Consider the following 17,435-nt stretch of genomic DNA (forward strand, 5'->3'; position numbering starts at 1 on the left):
GGCGCCACGCGGGGAGGCGTTATAATTATATCTGCAGGACTGCAAGGCTATTGCACGCACACACACACAGGAAGGCAGAGATTAGATAACAGCTGAGGTCAGCACATGCAGAGCGGGTGTTAAGGCACTTCAGACAGCTCACGCTCCCTCTCTCTCCTCTCTCTCTCCTCCCCCGCCACCTCAGCCGGAGAGGATTCTGTGACCTGCAGCTGCAGGTCCGAACGCCACCGTGAAATTGCCCCCATCGACGGCAGATGCGGCTGTCTCCTCCTGCACGGGTGGGCAATGAGGAATGACCCCGCGGTGCCACTGCGGTCACCAATCTTGAACCATGGACCGCAATACCAACGCCACCGCCGGCTCCAATCATTTATCTAGAGCTCTCTGTGCGAGTCTCTGGGTTTATGTGCGAGTCTGTGGGTCTCTGTGTAAATCTATGAATCTCTACGTGAGTCTGTGGGTCTCTGTGTAAATCTATAAATCTCTAAGTGAATATTTGGGTCTCTCTCGGAGTCTGTGGGTCTCTATGTGAGTCTGTGGGCATCTATGAGTTTGTGGTTCTCTGTAGGTGTATGTACTGTAGGTATCTGTGAGGCTGTGGGTCTCTGTGTAAATCTATGAATCTTTAAGTGAATGTGTGGGTCTCTTTGAGTTTGGGGGTTTTTATATGAGTCTGTGGGCCTCTATGTGAGTCTGTGGGCCTCTATGAGTTAGTGGGTCTCTGTAGGAGTATGTAGGTCGATGTGAGGCTGTGGGTCTCTGTGTAAATCTACGAATCTCTGTACGAGTCTACATCTCACACCGCGGCCCACGCAGTATAACTCCACCGCAATGCCCACGGCTCTAGCCGCGCGCTGTGCAGGCTTCCGGAGGCCGCGCTGCTGCCGCTGCCTTGGATTTCGCAGCGCCCCATTGCCGAGTTAGATGAATACGGCCGCGAAGACGCATCGCGCCTGGGCCTGGCATGATCACTCGGTGCGCGCGTGTAAGTCGTTCCTGTGCACGGGTGCGACAAAAATACGACTCGAGTTGCCCAGGTGGCCGTAGGGGGAGCTCACCAGAACTGCGTCTCAGTGCACTGACCCCTGGTGCACTGGGTCCCGTGGGGTTCATGTTACTACGCCAGTCACAAATCAACGACTGCCCCCTTCTCTCAATCACGTAAGGCGCTCCAAGGGGTTACACACATCCAACGCTTGCGCCAGGTGTAAATAACGCGATCAAGATGTTGGCACGCACGTGCACAATTGCCGCATGACAGGACACATGCCCCAACTTTTGCTTTAAAATACAGGGAGGGGGAAGGGGAATGCGTCTTATAATCAGGAGTATAGGGTGAAAGAAGGTTGATGTTGAAGTTTAAATCAACTCTTGATTTCCCCTGGTAGATTCACACAGAGACTGTGGGTCTCTGTGTGAATCTAACAGTGGTGTAACTGTGAGTCTCTGTGTGAATCTACCAGCGGTGTAGCTGTGAGTCTCTGTGTGAATCTAACAGGGGTGTAGCTGTGGGTATCTGTAGGAATCTACCAGCGGTGTAACTGGGAGTCTCTGAGTGAATCTACCAGGGGTGTAGCCGTGGGTCTCTGTGTGAATCTACCAGCGGTGTAACTGTGAGTCTCTGTGTGAATCTACCAGGGGTGTAGCTGTGTGTCTCTGTGTGAATCTACCAGCGGTGTAGCTCTGAGTCTCTGTGTGAATCTACCAGCAGTGTAGCTGTGAGTCTCTGTGGGAATCTACCAGGGATGTAGCTGTGGGTCTCTGTGTGAATCTACCAGCGGTGTAACTGTGAGTCTCTGTGTGAATCTAGCAGGGATGTAGCTGTGTGTCTCTGTGTGAATCTAGCAGGGGTGTAACTGTGAGTCTCTGTGTGAATCTAGCAGGGGTGTAACTGTGAGTCTCTGTGTGAATCTACCAGGGGTGTAGCTGTGAGTCTCTGTGTGAAATCTAACAGGGGTGTAACTGTGAGTCTCTGTGTGAATCTACCTGGGGTGTAACTGTGAGTCTCTGTGTGAATCTACCAGGGATGTAGCTGTGGGTCTCTGTGTGAATCTACCAGGGGTGTAGCTGTGGGTCTCTGTGTGAATCTACCAGGGGTGTAGCTGTGAGTCTCTGTGTGAATCTACCAGGGGTATAGCTGTGAGTCTCTGTGTGAATCTACCAGGGGTGTAGCTGTAGGTCTCTGTGTGAATCTACCAGGGGTGTAGCTGTGAGTCTCTGTGTGAATCTACCAGCGGTGCAACTGTGAGTCTCTGTGTGAATCTACCAGGGATGTAGCTGTGGGTCTCTGTGTGAATCTACCAGCGGTGTAACTGTGAGTCTCTGTGTGAATCTACCAGGGGTGTAGCTGTGGGTCTCTGTGTGAATCTAGCAGGGATGTAGCTGTGTGTCTCTGTGTGAATCTAGCAGGGGTGTAACTGTGAGTCTCTGTGTGAATCTAGCAGGGGTGTAACTGTGAGTCTCTGTGTGAATCTACCAGGGGTGTAGCTGTGAGTCTCTGTGTGAAATATAACAGGGGTGTAACTGTGAGTCTCTGTGTGAATCTACCTGGGGTGTAACTGTGAGTCTCTGTGTGAATCTACCAGGGGTATAGCTGTGGGTCTCTGTGTGAATCTACCAGGGGTGTAACTGTGAGTCTCTGTGTGAATCTACCAGGGATGTAGCTGTGGGTCTCTGTGTGAATCTACCAGGGGTGTAGCTGTGGGTCTCTGTGTGAATCTAGCAGGGGTGTAACTGTGAGTCTCTGTGTGAATCTAGCAGGGGTGTAACTGTGAGTCTCTGTGTGAATCTACCAGGGGTGTAGCTGTGAGTCTCTGTGTGAAATATAACAGGGGTGTAACTGTGAGTCTCTGTGTGAATCTACCTGGGGTGTAACTGTGAGTCTCTGTGTGAAATATAACAGGGGTGTAACTCAGAATCAGAATCAGAAAGGGTTTTATTCGCCATGTAAGTTCACACCGACACGGAATTTACTTTGGCAGGATGGTGCATACATTCAACATATAGGAATCTAAAATCTTAAATAAGTTTTAAACAAGTCTTACTATAATAAGGGTTAAAAGTCTAACACCAAGGGGCTGAAGTATATAAAATTAAATAAATATCGAATATAAAATTGCTTTAAGATATAATTTAAAAATAAAACATACAAATAGGGTAACATAGTTAATATCGGCAAGGTGTCGTTATGTAGATCAAATTTTAAAAAACAGTGTTAGCCCTTGGCCTTGTTTAACAGGCCAGCAGCAGATGGGAAGAAACTGTTTTTATGGCGTGAGGTTTTGGTCCTGATGGACCGAAGCCTTCTGCCGGAGGGGAGTAGCTGAAACAGAGAGTGTCCAGGGTGGGAGAAATCGGCCATAATCTTCCTCGCTCGCCTCATGGACCTTGTCGTGTGCAGGTCCTCGAGGGTTGGTAGATTGCAGGCAATCACCTTCTCAGCAGTGTGGATGATAAGCTGCAGTCTGCTCTTGTCCTTGGCAGTGGCAGCAGCGTACCAGACGGTTATGGAGGAGGTGAGGATGGATTCAATGATCGCTGTATAGAATTGCACCATCATTGTCTTTGGCAGGTTGAATTTCTTCAGCTGCCTTAGAAAGTACATCCTCTGTTGAGCTTTCTTGGTGAGGGAGCTGATGTTCAATTCCCACTTGAGGTCCCGGGAGAGAATAGTGCCCAGGAAGCGGAAGGACTCTACAATTTTGACTGGGGAGTCTAACAGGGTGATGGGGGTGAGTGGTGCTGTATTCTTCCTGAAGTCCACAACCATCTCAACTGTCTTGAGAGCATTTAGCTCTAAGTTGTTCTGGCTACACCAGGTCACCAGATTGTCAGCTTCCCACCTATAGTCAGACTCATCCCCACCAGAGATCAGCCCAATGAGGGTGGTGTCATCCGCAAACTTCAATAGTTTGACGGACAGATGATTGGAGGTGCAGCTGTTGGTATACAGGGAGAAGAGCATAGGGGAAAGGATGCAGCCCTGAGGAGTTCCGGTGCTGATGGACCTGGAGTCAGAGATTGTGTTCCCAGCTTAACGCACTGCTTCCTGTCAGACAGGAAGTCTGTGATCCATTTACAGGTGGTGTATGGCACGTTCAGCTGGAAGAGCTTGTCCTGAAGCAGGGCAGGGATGATGGTGTTGAAGGCAGAGCTGAAGTCCACAAACAGGATCCTGGCGTAGGAAGCTGGGGCGTCCAGATGCTGTAGGGTGAAGTGGAGGGCCATGTTAACTGCATCGTCCACAGACCTGTTGGCTCTGTAGGCAAACTGAAGGGGGTCCAGGAGAGGGTCTGTGATGGCTTTGAGGTGTGCCAGGACCAGGCGCTCAAAAGACTTCATTACCACAGATGTAAGGGCGACCGGTCTGTAATCATTTAGTCCTGTTGGCCTTAGCTTTTTGGGCACAGGGATGATGGTGGAGGACTTGAGACAGGCTGGTACATGGCATGTCTCCAGGGAGGTGTTAAAGATGTTGGTGAACACCGGAGACAGCTGGTCAGCGCAGTGCCTGAGGGTGGCTGGAGAGACAGAGTCCGGCCTGGCTGCTTTGCGTGGATTCTGCCTCTTGAAAAGTCTATTAACTTCTCCCTCCTGAAAGGAGATAGTCGTCTCTGTAGTATTGGTGGGGGATGGGGCCTCTTGGGTCGGAAGGGGTGGTTCAGGACAGTCCAATTGTCTTTCAAATCTACAGTAGAACTCGTTCAGGTCGTTGGCTAGGCGGGAGTCGTTAGTGGTGTGGGGGGCTCTGGGTTTGTAGTTGGTGATCTGCCTGAGCCCTCTCCAGACAGAAGCAGCGTCGTTTGTAGAGAACTGGTGTTTTAGTCTCTCTGAGTACAGTCGTTTAGCCTCTCTCACCGCTTTGCTAAACCTGTTCTTCGACTCCTTGAATATGTCTCTATCTCCACTCCTAAACGCTTCCTCCTTCTCCAACTCAACCTTCTGAGCTTTGCTGAGAACCAGGGCTTATTGTTGTTAAAGTTCACCCTGGTACGTGTTGGGATACAGCAGTCCTCACAGAAGCTGATGTAGGACGTCACAGCCTCTGTGAGTTCATCCAGACTATTGGTAGCAGTCGTGAACATATCCCAGTCAGTACAGTATAAGCACGCCCGCAAATCTTCCACAGCCTCACTGGTCCACTGTTTAGATGTCCTCACAGCAGGTTTACAGAGTTTTAGTTTCTGCCTGTATGCAGGAATCAGGTGGACCATGGTATGGTCAGAGTGTCCCAGTGCTGCTCGGGGGACGGCGTGGTAGGCTCTACTGACTGTAGTGTAGCAGTGATCCAGAGTGTTCCCTTCTCTGGTTGGGCATTTAATGAATTGCATGTATTTGGGGAGTTCGTGGCTGAGATTACCTTTGTTAAAGTCGCCAAGTACGATAACCAACGAATCTGGATTTGCTCGCTCCACACTCAGAATCTGATCGGCGAGCATGCGTTGGGCCTCTTTAACCTGAGGACAAGGCGGCAAATAAACTCTGACCAAAATGAGCGACGCGAACTCGCGAGGCGAGTAAAACGGTTTACAGGTTATAAAAATTGATTCAAGGAGTGGAGAACAATGTTGCAGAATCACTGTGACATCTACACACCAGCCACTGTTAATGTAAAAACAAATACCACCGCCTTTCGTCTTGCCGGAGAGTGCTATGTCACGATCCGATCTTACAAGATGGAATCCTGCTAGTTGTAGCGAAGTGTCCGGAATCAAATCACACAGCCATGTTTCCGTGAAGCACAATGCAGAAGCTGAAAGAAAGTCTTTGTTTTTTACCATCAGTAGCTGAAGTTCATCCATTTTGTTGTACAGTGAACGTACGTTGGAGAGGAAAAAGCTCGGAAGCACTGTTCGGATCCCGCGTCTGCGTAGCCGTACTAGAGCCCCCGACCGTTTACCCCTTGGGCGGCGTTTCGTTGCTTGAGCAAAGCCTAGCGCGGCATTGACTAGAATGCCGACTAATTCTGCCGCTGGAAGCAGAAAAGTAGGAATTGAATCCACAGGAGTTGTTTCCCTGATTTTTAAAAGTTCCTCTCTTGTTAGAGAACTCCGAAAATCTTGGCAAAACACTGAATTGACAGACAAAACAAGACAAAACAGGGCGCACCGACCGGCTGAGGCTACCATCATCAGCGCCATCTTCGCACCAGCACGGGTGTGCTGAACAGCAGGCCCCTCTCACCAGCACTGGTGTGTTGAACAGTAGGCCTCTCTCACCAGCACGGGTATGCTGAACAGCAGGCCCCTCTCACCAGCACGGGTGTGATGAACAGCAGGCCCCTCTCACCAGCACGGGTGTGATGAACTGTGAGTCTCTGTGTGAATCTACCTGGGGTGTAACTGTGAGTCTCTGTGTGAATCTACCAGGGATGTAGCTGTGGGTCTCTGTGTGAATCTACCAGGGGTGTAGCTGTGGGTCTCTGTGTGAATCTACCAGGGGTATAGCTGTGAGTCTCTGTGTGAATCTGCCAGGGGTGTAGCTGTAGGTCTCTGTGTGAATCTACCAGGGGTGTAGCTGTGAGTCTCTGTGTGAATCTACCAGCGGTGCAACTGTGAGTCTCTGTGTGAATCTACCAGGGGTGTAGCTGTGAGTCTCTGTGTGAATCTACCAGGGATGTAGCTGTGGGTCTCTGTGTGAATCTACCAGGGATGTAGCTGTGGGTCTCTGTGTGAATCTACCAGGGGTGTAGCTGTGAGTCTCTGTGTGAATCTACCAGGGGTGTAGCTGTGGGTCTCTGTGTGAATCTAGCAGGGATGTAGCTGTGTGTCTCTGTGTGAATCTAGCAGGGGTGTAACTGTGAGTCTCTGTGTGAATCAAAGCACGGGTGTAACTGTGAGTCTCTGTGTGAATCTACCAGGGGTGTAGCTGTGAGTCTCTGTGTGAATCTAACAGGGGTGTAACTGTGAGTCTCTGTGTGAATCTACCAGGGGTGTAACTGTGAGTCTCTGTGTGAATCTACCAGGGGTATAGCTGTGGGTCTCTGTGTGAATCTACCAGGGATGTAGCTGTGGGTCTCTGTGTGAATCTACCAGGGGTGTAGCTGTGGATCTCTGTGTGAATCTACCAGGGGTGTAGCTGTGAGTCTCTGTGTGAATCTACCAGGGGTATAGCTGTGAGTCTCTGTGTGAATCTACCAGGGGTGTAGCTGTAGGTCTCCGTGTGAATCTACCAGGGGTGTAGCTGTGAGTCTCTGTGTGAATCTACCAGCGGTGCAACTGTGAGTCTCTGTGTGAATCTACCAGGGGTGTAGCTGTGAGTCTCTGTGTGAATCTACCAGGGATGTAGCTGTGGGTCTCTGTGTGAATCTACCAGGGATGTAGCTGTGGTTCTCTGTGTGAATCTACCAGGGATGTAGCTGAGAGTCTCTGTGTGAATCTACCAGGGGTGTAGCTGGAGTCTCTGTGTGAATCTACCAGGAATGTAGCTGTGGGTCTCTGTGTGAATCTACCAGGGATGTAGCTGTGAGTCTCTGTGTGAATCTACCAGGGGTGTAGCTGTGAGTCTCTGTGTGAATCTACCAGGGGTGTAGCTGTGGGTCTCTGTGTGAATCTACCAGGGATGTAGCTGTGGGTCTCTGTGTGAATCTACCAGGGGTGTAGCTGTGGATCTCTGTGTGAATCTACCAGGGGTGTAGCTGTGAGTCTCTGTGTGAATCTTCCAGGGGTATAGCTGTGAGTCTCTGTGTGAATCTACCAGGGGTGTAGCTGTAGGTCTCCGTGTGAATCTACCAGGGGTGTAGCTGTGAGTCTCTGTGTGAATCTACCAGCGGTGCAACTGTGAGTCTCTGTGTGAATCTACCAGGGGTGTAGCTGTGAGTCTCTGTGTGAATCTACCAGGGATGTAGCTGTGGGTCTCTGTGTGAATCTACCAGGGATGTAGCTGTGGTTCTCTGTGTGAATCTACCAGGGATGTAGCTGAGAGTCTCTGTGTGAATCTACCAGGGGTGTAGCTGGAGTCTCTGTGTGAATCTACCAGGGTTGTAGCTGTGAGTCTCTGTGTGAATCTACCAGGGGTGTAGCTGTGGTTCTCTGTGTGAATCTACCAGGGGTGTAGCTGTGAGTCTCTGTGTGAATCTACCAGGGATGTAGCTGTGAGTCTCTGTGTGAATCTAGCAGGGATGTAGCTGTGGGTCTCTGTGTGAATATACCAGGGGTGTAGCTGTGGGTCTCTGTGTGAATCTAGCAGGGATGTAGCTGTGGGTCTCTGTGTGAATCTTACCAGGGGTGTAGCTGTGTGTCTCTGTGTGAATCTACCAGGGGTGTAGCTGTGAGTCTCTGTGTGAATCTACCAGGGATGTAGCTGTGAGTCTCTGTGTGAATCTAGCAGGGATGTAGCTGTGGGTCTCTGTGTGAATCTACCAGGGGTGTAACTGTGAGTCTCAGTGTGAATCTACCAGGGGTGTAACTGTGAGTCTCTGTGTGAATCTACCAGGGGTGTAACTGTGAGTCTCTGTGTGAATATACCAGGGATGTAGCAGTGAGTCTCTGTGTGAATCTACTAGGGATGTAGCTGTGGGTCTCTGTGTGAATCTACCAAGGATGTAGCTGTGGGTCTCTGTGTGAGTCTACCAGGGGTGTAGCTGTGGGTCTCTGTGTGAATCTACCAAGGATGTAGCTGTGGGTCTCTGTGTGAATCTACCAGGGGTGTAGCTGTGGGTCTCTGTGTGAATCTACCAGGGGTGTAGCTGTGAGTCTCTGTGTGAATCTATCAGGGGTATAGCTGTGAGTCTCTGAGTGAATCTACCAGGGGTGTAGCTGTAGGTCTCTGTTTGAATCTACCAGGGGTGTAGCTGTGAGTCTCTGTGTGAATCTACCAGCGGTGCAACTGTGAGTCTCTGTGTGAATCTACCAGGGGTGTAGCTGTGAGTCTCTGTGTGAATCTACCAGCGATGTAGCTGTGGGTCTCTGTGTGAATCTACCAGGGATCTAGCTGTGGGTCTCTGTGTGAATCTAGCAGGGGTGTAGCTGTGAGTCTCTGTGTGAATATACCAGGGGTGTAGCTGTGTGGCTCTTTGTGAATCTACCAGGGGTGTAGCTGTGAGTCTCTGTGTGAATCTACCAGGGGTGTAACTGTGAGTCTCTGTGTGAATCTACCAGGGGTGTAACTGTGAGTCTCTGTGTGAATCTAGCAGGGATGTAGCTGTGGGTATCTGTGTGAATCTACCAGGGGTGTAGCTGTGGATCTCTGTGTGAATCTACCAGGGGTGGAGCTGTGAGTCTCTGTTTGAATCTAGCAGGGGTGTAACTGTGAGTCTCTGTGTGAATCTACCAGGGGTGTAGCTGTGAGTCTCTGTGTGAATCTACCAGGGGTGTAGCTGTGTGTTTCAATGTGAATCTACCAGGGGTGTAACTGTGAGTCTCTGTGTGAATCTACCAGGGGTGTAACTGTGAGTCTCTGTGTGAATCTACCAGGGGTGTTGCTGTGAGTCTCTGTGTGAATCTAGCAGGGTTGTAGCTGTGAGTCTCTGTGTGAATCTACCAGGGGTGTAGCTGTGGTTCTCTGTGTGAATCTATCAGGGGTGTAGCTGTGAGTCTCTGTGTGAATCTACCAGGGATGTAGCTGTGAGTCTCTGTGTGAATCTAGCAGGGATGTAGCTGTGGGTCTCTGTGTGAATCTACCAGGGGTGTAGCTGTGGGTCTCTGTGTGAATCTAGCAGGGATGTAGCTGTGGGTCTCTGTGTGAATCTTACCAGGGGTGTAGCTGTGTGTCTCTGTGTGAATCTACCAGGAGTGTAGCTGTGAGTCTCTGTGTGAATCTACCAGGGGTGTAGCTGTGAGTCTCTGTGTGAATCTACCAGGGGTGTAGCTGTGAGTCTCTGTGTGAATCTACCAGGGGTGTAGCTGTGGGTTTCTGTGTGAATCTACCAGGGGTGTAGCTGTGAGTATCTGTGTGAATCTACCAAAGGTGTAGCTGTGTGTCTCTGTGTGAATATACCAGGGGTGGAGCTGTGGGTTTCTGTGTGAATCTACCAGGGGTGTAGCTGTGAGTATCTGTGTGAATCTACCAAAGGTGTAGCTGTGAGTCTCTGTGTGAATTTTGCAGGGATGTAGCTGTGATCGGTGCGCTGTACCGAGCTTGCGTTGAGTTGAAATGAAAACAATAAAAAAAGATCGCTCGCACAGGAGGATCGGACGCTGTTCTTCGGGGGAATCGGAATGCAATCGCCAGACATGACACACACACACACGAATGCAATCCCATGATCGCCAGACATGACACACACACACGAATGCAATCCCATGATCGCCAGACATGACACATACACATGATCGCCAGACATGACACATACACACACGAATGCAATCGCATGATCGCCAGACATGACACACACACGAATGCAATCCCATGATCGCCAGACATGACACACACACGAATGCAATCCCATGATCGCCAGACATGACACATACACACACTAATGCAATCCCATGATCGCCAGACATGACACATACACGCACACGGTATTTTGATCCAGCAAAGGAAGGTCGCATGATGTCCCCACTCACGTGTGCTTCATATATTTATACTTGAGGAATCCGATGACCTATGAAGCTCTTGTTCACAGATATCCAGTCGGGGCGGATCAACAAGTTTACAACAACAATCAATGCAAAAAGAAACATCGATGAAAGTACAACATTGAGAGAAACTAATCAAGTCAAGAAACCAATTTAATAATGAAATAGATAAGTACACATTACATAAATACGGTACATACATTGCTGTTGATATTTCAACACTAATTGCAAGCTCAGGCAAGGCAGCAAAACAACAACAACAACAACAACAGTCCCAGACCACACCAAGACAACAACAATAAGAGTAGTGCCAGACCACACCAAGACAACAACAACAACAACAGCCCCAGACCACACCAAGACAACAACAACAACAGTCCCAGACCACACCAAGACAACAACAACATGAACAACAACAGCCCCAAACCACACCAAGACAACAACAACAGCCCCAGACCACACCAAGACAACAACAACAGTCCCAGACCACACCAAGACAACAACAGCCCCAGATCACACCAAGACAACAACAGTCCCAGACCACCCCAAGACAACAACAACAACAGTCCCAGACCACACCAAGACAACAACAACAGTCCCAGACCACACCAAGACAACAACAACAGTCCCAGACCACACCAAGACAACAACAATAAGAGTAGTGCCAGACCACACCAAGACAACAACAACAACAGCCCCAGACCACACCAAGACAACACCAACAACAGCAGTTGCATAAGTATAAATGTGTCGTTAAACCCACCACCACCCAACACAGCCAACCAGTAAGGTGTGTCACGTGAACAAATCGCCCGTAGATGCTGGCTGTAATTACCAGCGAAACGTCGTACTCAAATTGTACATGTTGTGCATTTACTCTCCAACACACCGGTGGACTGAATTAGTAACTAATTGGAACGTTTTGTTTACGTGACAAACCTTACTGGTTGGCTGTGGCGGCTGGTGGCGGATTACAACACATTTATTATACCTACGCGATCTAAGGGGCCGTCCATAAATGACGTCACGCACCTGGGGGGGGGGGGGTTAGACATTTGTGACGATGTGTGACGAGGGGGGGGGGTGAGAAATGTGACGTCACATCATAATGCGCAACTTTAAATAAATATAGACAACACGTTCTACTTAATTAAATAGACTTATTAATAAATGTTTTCTCCTACAACATCAGTGTAGCGCCATATTAAATACGCACTACAATGACAATAGTTTAAAGCGATTTCAAGCATGTTGTATTTTCAACATGGAAATATGGTTTTGGGGGGGGGAGCAGAGCTTTGTGACGTCATATTTGAGGGGGGCTCTGACTTTTTGTGACGCTGTGTGACGAGGGGGGGGGTCAAAAATCGTCCAAAATCGCGTGACGTCATTTATGGACGGCCCCGAACCCAAAAACCTTCATTAGGAAGATTAAGATTCGAGATGAAACAAACACATGCGAGCGGAGCAGAATGGCGAACGGACAGGAGGACCGCTGATCTAAGGAGAATCATCACCCGTTGCAGGGCGTGAATGACCGCCATCAATTCGGGGGGGTTTGGGGGGGGTGCGAAATGTGATGCTCAGAAGGAGCGTGCGACGGACTCCTCTAGACCCAGGCGGGGCTGGGCAACGTTCACGGACCGCCTTGTGACGTCGCGTGATGCGCCCGTGAACTATTCACTTGCATTGCGGCTCTGGAAATCTTGAGTTCTCTTACCGAATCTTCCCCCCCCCCCCAAATTGGCACCTCTTCTCATTGTGTTTGTCGACCCCCCCCTCTCGCTCCCCCGTCCAGGCCTCGGCCTCGGAGCGAGCCGGGGCGAGCGTCGCTTCGGGCAATGAGTGAAACGGGGGACACACACGAAGTCTCTTCTTCTTGGTGGTGTTGTTGTTGTTGTCAAGCCACGTGTGGCGGCAACGGTGCTAGCGGCCAGCTCCACCGCGCCACCAACTCTCCGTGACACGAGTTCGATTCCCGCTCACGGCCACCACCAGTGACGATCATCTGAACTGGCCCTGGGTGTCCACTAGGTCGACTCAACCTCAAATTAGTACCTGGTGCGGTGTGTAAACGTGGCTACTGGAGAGACAAAGGCGGCCGGGCGTGGTGCGAGTGAGTTGCCGTCTTCACCCACAGTCTATATGCCACTGCCGCTGTTGCTGCTGCTGCTGCTGCCACGTGCGTGTGGAATGAGAGATGTCACTCACGCCTGTGGCTGGTGGGGGGTGGTGGCTGTCGCTCGGTCTGTCGGTGCGCTGGAGAGCGGACGTGGCGGAGTCAGGGGCAGTGAGATGGATACGCGGAGCTGATATTTCAGTCCCCCCACCCACCCCTGGTGGCTGCAGTTTATCATTCTGTCTGTCCGGTCCGCGCTGCGGGCATGCAGTACTCACAGGGACACGCACACACACACAAAGATCCCCTGTATAGCCTTAGAAGACTGTTGGGGTCAAGCGCTGTTAGGGAGCACCTATGAAGGCCGGCAAGGCACACGAGGGGCTGGGTGGCCATAAACACGCCCGGCCGCCTTTGTCTTCCCAATGCTGATGTTTACACACCGCACCAGGGAAGAGTACTCATTTATGGCTGAGTCAACCTAGAGGAGGGACCGGTTCAGATATTCGTCACTCAATGGGGACAAACCCACTCACACGGAACACACGGACACACACTCAAGACACATACAGTACTGTAACAGCAACAACCGCCGTTCACCACTAAGTGTCCGTGACGTCACCACCACGGCACTTGTGCCAGGCTAGGTGCCCTTTTGAGTCCACGTGAAGTGTCGAACGCCCGCTCATCGGAGTTTCACGGAACAGACCCAGACGAGATGACCGGGTCACTTCACACATTCACACGAATCCACGACTGCGCCTCACATTACAAAGGCAAAGATGCCCCGTATAGCCTTCATCGACTGTTGGGGCAAGTGCTGTTAGCGAGTAGCACCTCTGTACTACTCGCTCACAGGGACACACAACAATGACACCTCGGGTAGCCTGCACAGACTTCTGGTTGCCCCTATGGAGGCCTGCACGGCACACGAGGAGGTGGTGTGGCTAGAACCACGCCCGGCCGCCTTTGTCTCCCCAGTCGCGATTGTTTACACACCGCACCACGTACTCATTCGAGGCTCAGTCGACTTAGGCGAGGCCCATGAGCGGTTCATATAAACGACAGCGATTAGTCACGAGCGAGAATCGAACTCAGGTCGCTTGGGTTCATATCGCAGTGCGCTAACCACTGCGCCACTGCTCCCCAAAGACAAAGATCCCACGTATAGCCTTAAAAGACTGTTGGGGCAAGTGCTGTTAGCGAGCACCTATGAAGGCCGGAACAGCACACGAGAGGGTGGATGGCCAGTAACACGCCCGGCCGCCTTTGTCTCCCTAGTGGCGATGTTAACACATTGCACCAGGTACTCATTTGAGGCTGATTCGACCTAGGGGAGGCTCAAGACCGGCTCAGACAATCGTCACCGGTGTTGGACGTCAGTGGGTCGTCAGATTCGTAGCGCAGGGCGCTTACCGTTACACTGCCGCTCCCAACACACACACGCGTGCACACACACACACGCGTGCACACACACACACACGCGTGCACACACACACACGTGCACACACACACGCCACTGCAGAAATAGCCCAGGAAACCAGGGTGCGCGACCCTTCTGGAGAGTCCAAAAATAATGGTGCCCCTCTCTGGGCTCTATTTAAATGGTGCCAAATATAAACTCCCACTTGCCTCGCCAGAGGAGATGCATTGGGAATGCCGGCACTTCATGGGCCACAGCAGCAACGTGTGCATCCATCGGATGCGTTACGTGCACATACACACATACATACACACATACACACGCACACACGCACGCGCACGCCACGATATTCCCCCCTTGCTATGACAACGTAAGACACATTGTTGCACCGCACTCATCAATGCCCCCTCCCTGCACCGGCGCGGCGAGGTATGGTCACGTAACCCCGCTCGAACCGCACGCCGGTTCGGGAGGCCCTCACTCAACAGCGGATTTACGTAAGGGCTCTGTGTGTGTGTATGCGTGCGTGAGCCGAGCGTTCTGACCGCAAGCGATGATATTCGGCGTGTGAGCCATTTCGTGTGAACGGCATGTCTCGGACCGTGTCCGTGAGCACAAGGTTGATTTAAAACACGGGTAGGACCAATACTTCTGCCGTGGCTGATCATTATTTTAATGCGGCTGGCTCACACGAAATCGATTTCTCTAAGACGATGGTACTTTGCAAGCCTACTGGCTATCAGCAAAGATTCGTTCATGAAGCCATCCATATATACAGAGAGGATGGTTATAAGCTCAGCAATCATTGAAAAGATGTCATCAAGCACTTTGGGTCATGACTTGTTTGTGTTTTTTCTTGTCAACCTCCACCGTCAGCAGTGTGGCTGTGTGGAGCGAGGTGTAATGATTGCCTGGCGGTCCTTTGATTGGGGTAGTTGCAGTTGCATGTCTCTTCTCCGACATTAACATCAGCTGCCCCGTCCATGCTGCTGACACATTTGGGCTACGCCCATCTCTAAACCTTTATAAACAGTTTGCCTTTAGAGGCTAACCCCCCCCCCCCCTTTTCCTGATGACGACCGCTTGTGTTGCGATCGAAACGTCGTGGTTTTTGTGTTTATTTTTTTTCATTACTGAAAGAACCATAATAAGCATACATTATAGACTGCCAGTACGCTCACTAAGGTTCAGTTTAATAACCATTGCTACAGTCTACATTATAGACTGCCAATACGCTCACCAGCTTAAAACCCAGGCTACAGTCGACCAGGCTACAGTCTACATAATAGACTTCCAGTACGCTCACTTTTATTTGTATTATTATTTTTATATCTACCTGACTTTACCAAAAGAACCAAAGAATATGAATTGGATGTGGCAGCACTGTGCTTCTCCCAGCGTGTGCGGACAGAACAATTATTATTATTGTTTAAATGTATATATTTAATTGGGTTGTTTGACCACTACCGGTTGCATTGGTTTTGCATAGCTATGGAAGGAACACCAGAGAACCCGGAGAAACCAATGCAGAACAGAGAGGGAAACATATAAACTCCACACAGAAAGGTTCCCGAGTCATAAATCGAACCCAGGAACTTGTCGCCGCAAGGCACGAGTGTCACCACTGCACCATCCTGCTGCTGCTGCTACTGATCTAGAGGAAATACTCCAGAAATCCTGGTTTCAAGTCTGCGCCGCCACCTGAGATTAAACCCCGTGTTCAGGTGTTAGCTTGCTCGCAGCACTCAGCCTAGCACCGCTGATGTCGTAGATTTGCATGAGAACAAGCAGGCGTTTTAAACGGAGTCGGGCAAATCGAAATGATGGGACCCATTCATTCATTCATGAACACGTAGTCAGCGAAGGACGGTTGCGCCAAACGTGTGGCCTCTTGTGACAGCATTCGCATAAACTGCTCTTGGCTGCCATGCACCGGCGTCTCGAGTGATTTGTTTAATCCACGATGGGTCTCACCCGAGCCGTCATTGTCTGCGAATCAAAGACAACCCATCACAAAGCGCACGTGGTTATTCACTCTGTCAGGTCAATTCCCTTTGCGTGGGATAAAATGCACACACATATATAGTATCGCTGATGTATGAAGATTCGCCCTTTGCTGAGGGTGAATGACTGTCATCAATTTTGGACAAGGGAGGCCAATTGTCGGATTCGAGACGCACTCACTTCATTGATATGGTGCCATCTTCAGGGTCAGCACGACATAGCACGAGGTTCTGCAGACTGACACCATCTTCCCCAAAGTACTTTGCAACACAAAGTAAAACAAATGCAAGCGTCTCCATTGGTTGCCCCGAGCACGTTATGGAAATTCCACAGTCCCATGACGAGGACCAATCTCTCAATGTGACTATGACGGGTTTCGAAACAGTGTAGCAAGAGTGTGTAACACGCAATTCGGTCTAAAAAATGGATTAAGCAATAAAAAAAACGTAAATCTTGAAACGTTTATTTACAAATTACAATTCACTCCACGTAACTCTCACTCTTTAAGAACACTTCCCAGCTCTCTCCAATGCAGGACTCCAAATCTGCACACGGGGGACTGCAAGATCCGATCGTGTCCGTCCGGTGGTCGCCGAGCTGCATTGGCCTCCAGTTGCCGAACGAATACGTTATAAAGGTCGCACTCATTACACACAAATTAACTATAATACCTTGCTGGTCTCGTCGGGGAGCATAACCCATCACGCGAACTCCCGTCATCCTCGCCACAGCGGCTTTTGGCTAAGCCATCGAACAACGGCGGCCGTCTAGAACGCTTTTCTGATACTAGGAAGCCATTAGAGCGATGCACTTTTAAGTCTAAGTTGAAAACTACGTTTCTTTAGAACTGCGTTTGGTATTTAGTTTGTTGTCATTCCCCCGTGCGAAATACATACGTCAAAGAGTCCATGAAACGTGTGCAACAGATTGGATGGAGTGATGGCATACGTGTGCATACAGGCGCTTGTTGATACACCGCAGGATCGTGAAAGGTGGCAGCGGCTTTGGGATGCCGATTATCCAGCAGTGGATTGACCATGGCCGATGACGGAACAGTGTAGCCATTGAGAGGGAGAACTCCGATGTAGAAACACACGTGGTGCTGTCGTGTCGAGTGATCTGGCTGCTGGATACTCACACAGCCTAAACAGACTGCTGGGGCAAGTGCTGTTAGCGAGCACCTATGAAGGCAGGAACGGTACACGAGGGGGTGGGTAGCCAGCACCACCAGACCACCTTTGTCTCCCCAGTGGCGATGTTTACACACTGCACCAGGTACTCATTTGAGGCTTAGTTGACCTAGGGGAGGCCCAGGACCGGTTCAAATAATCGTTACCGGTGTTGGCCGTTACCGGGAATCGAACTCGGGTGG

This window comes from Petromyzon marinus, chromosome 28 (genome assembly GCF_048934315.1).
Source record: "Petromyzon marinus isolate PM22_M1 ecotype Great Lakes invasive population chromosome 28, UKy_Petmar_22M1.pri1.0, whole genome shotgun sequence".
Classification (NCBI taxonomy): Eukaryota; Metazoa; Chordata; class Hyperoartia; order Petromyzontiformes; family Petromyzontidae; genus Petromyzon; species Petromyzon marinus.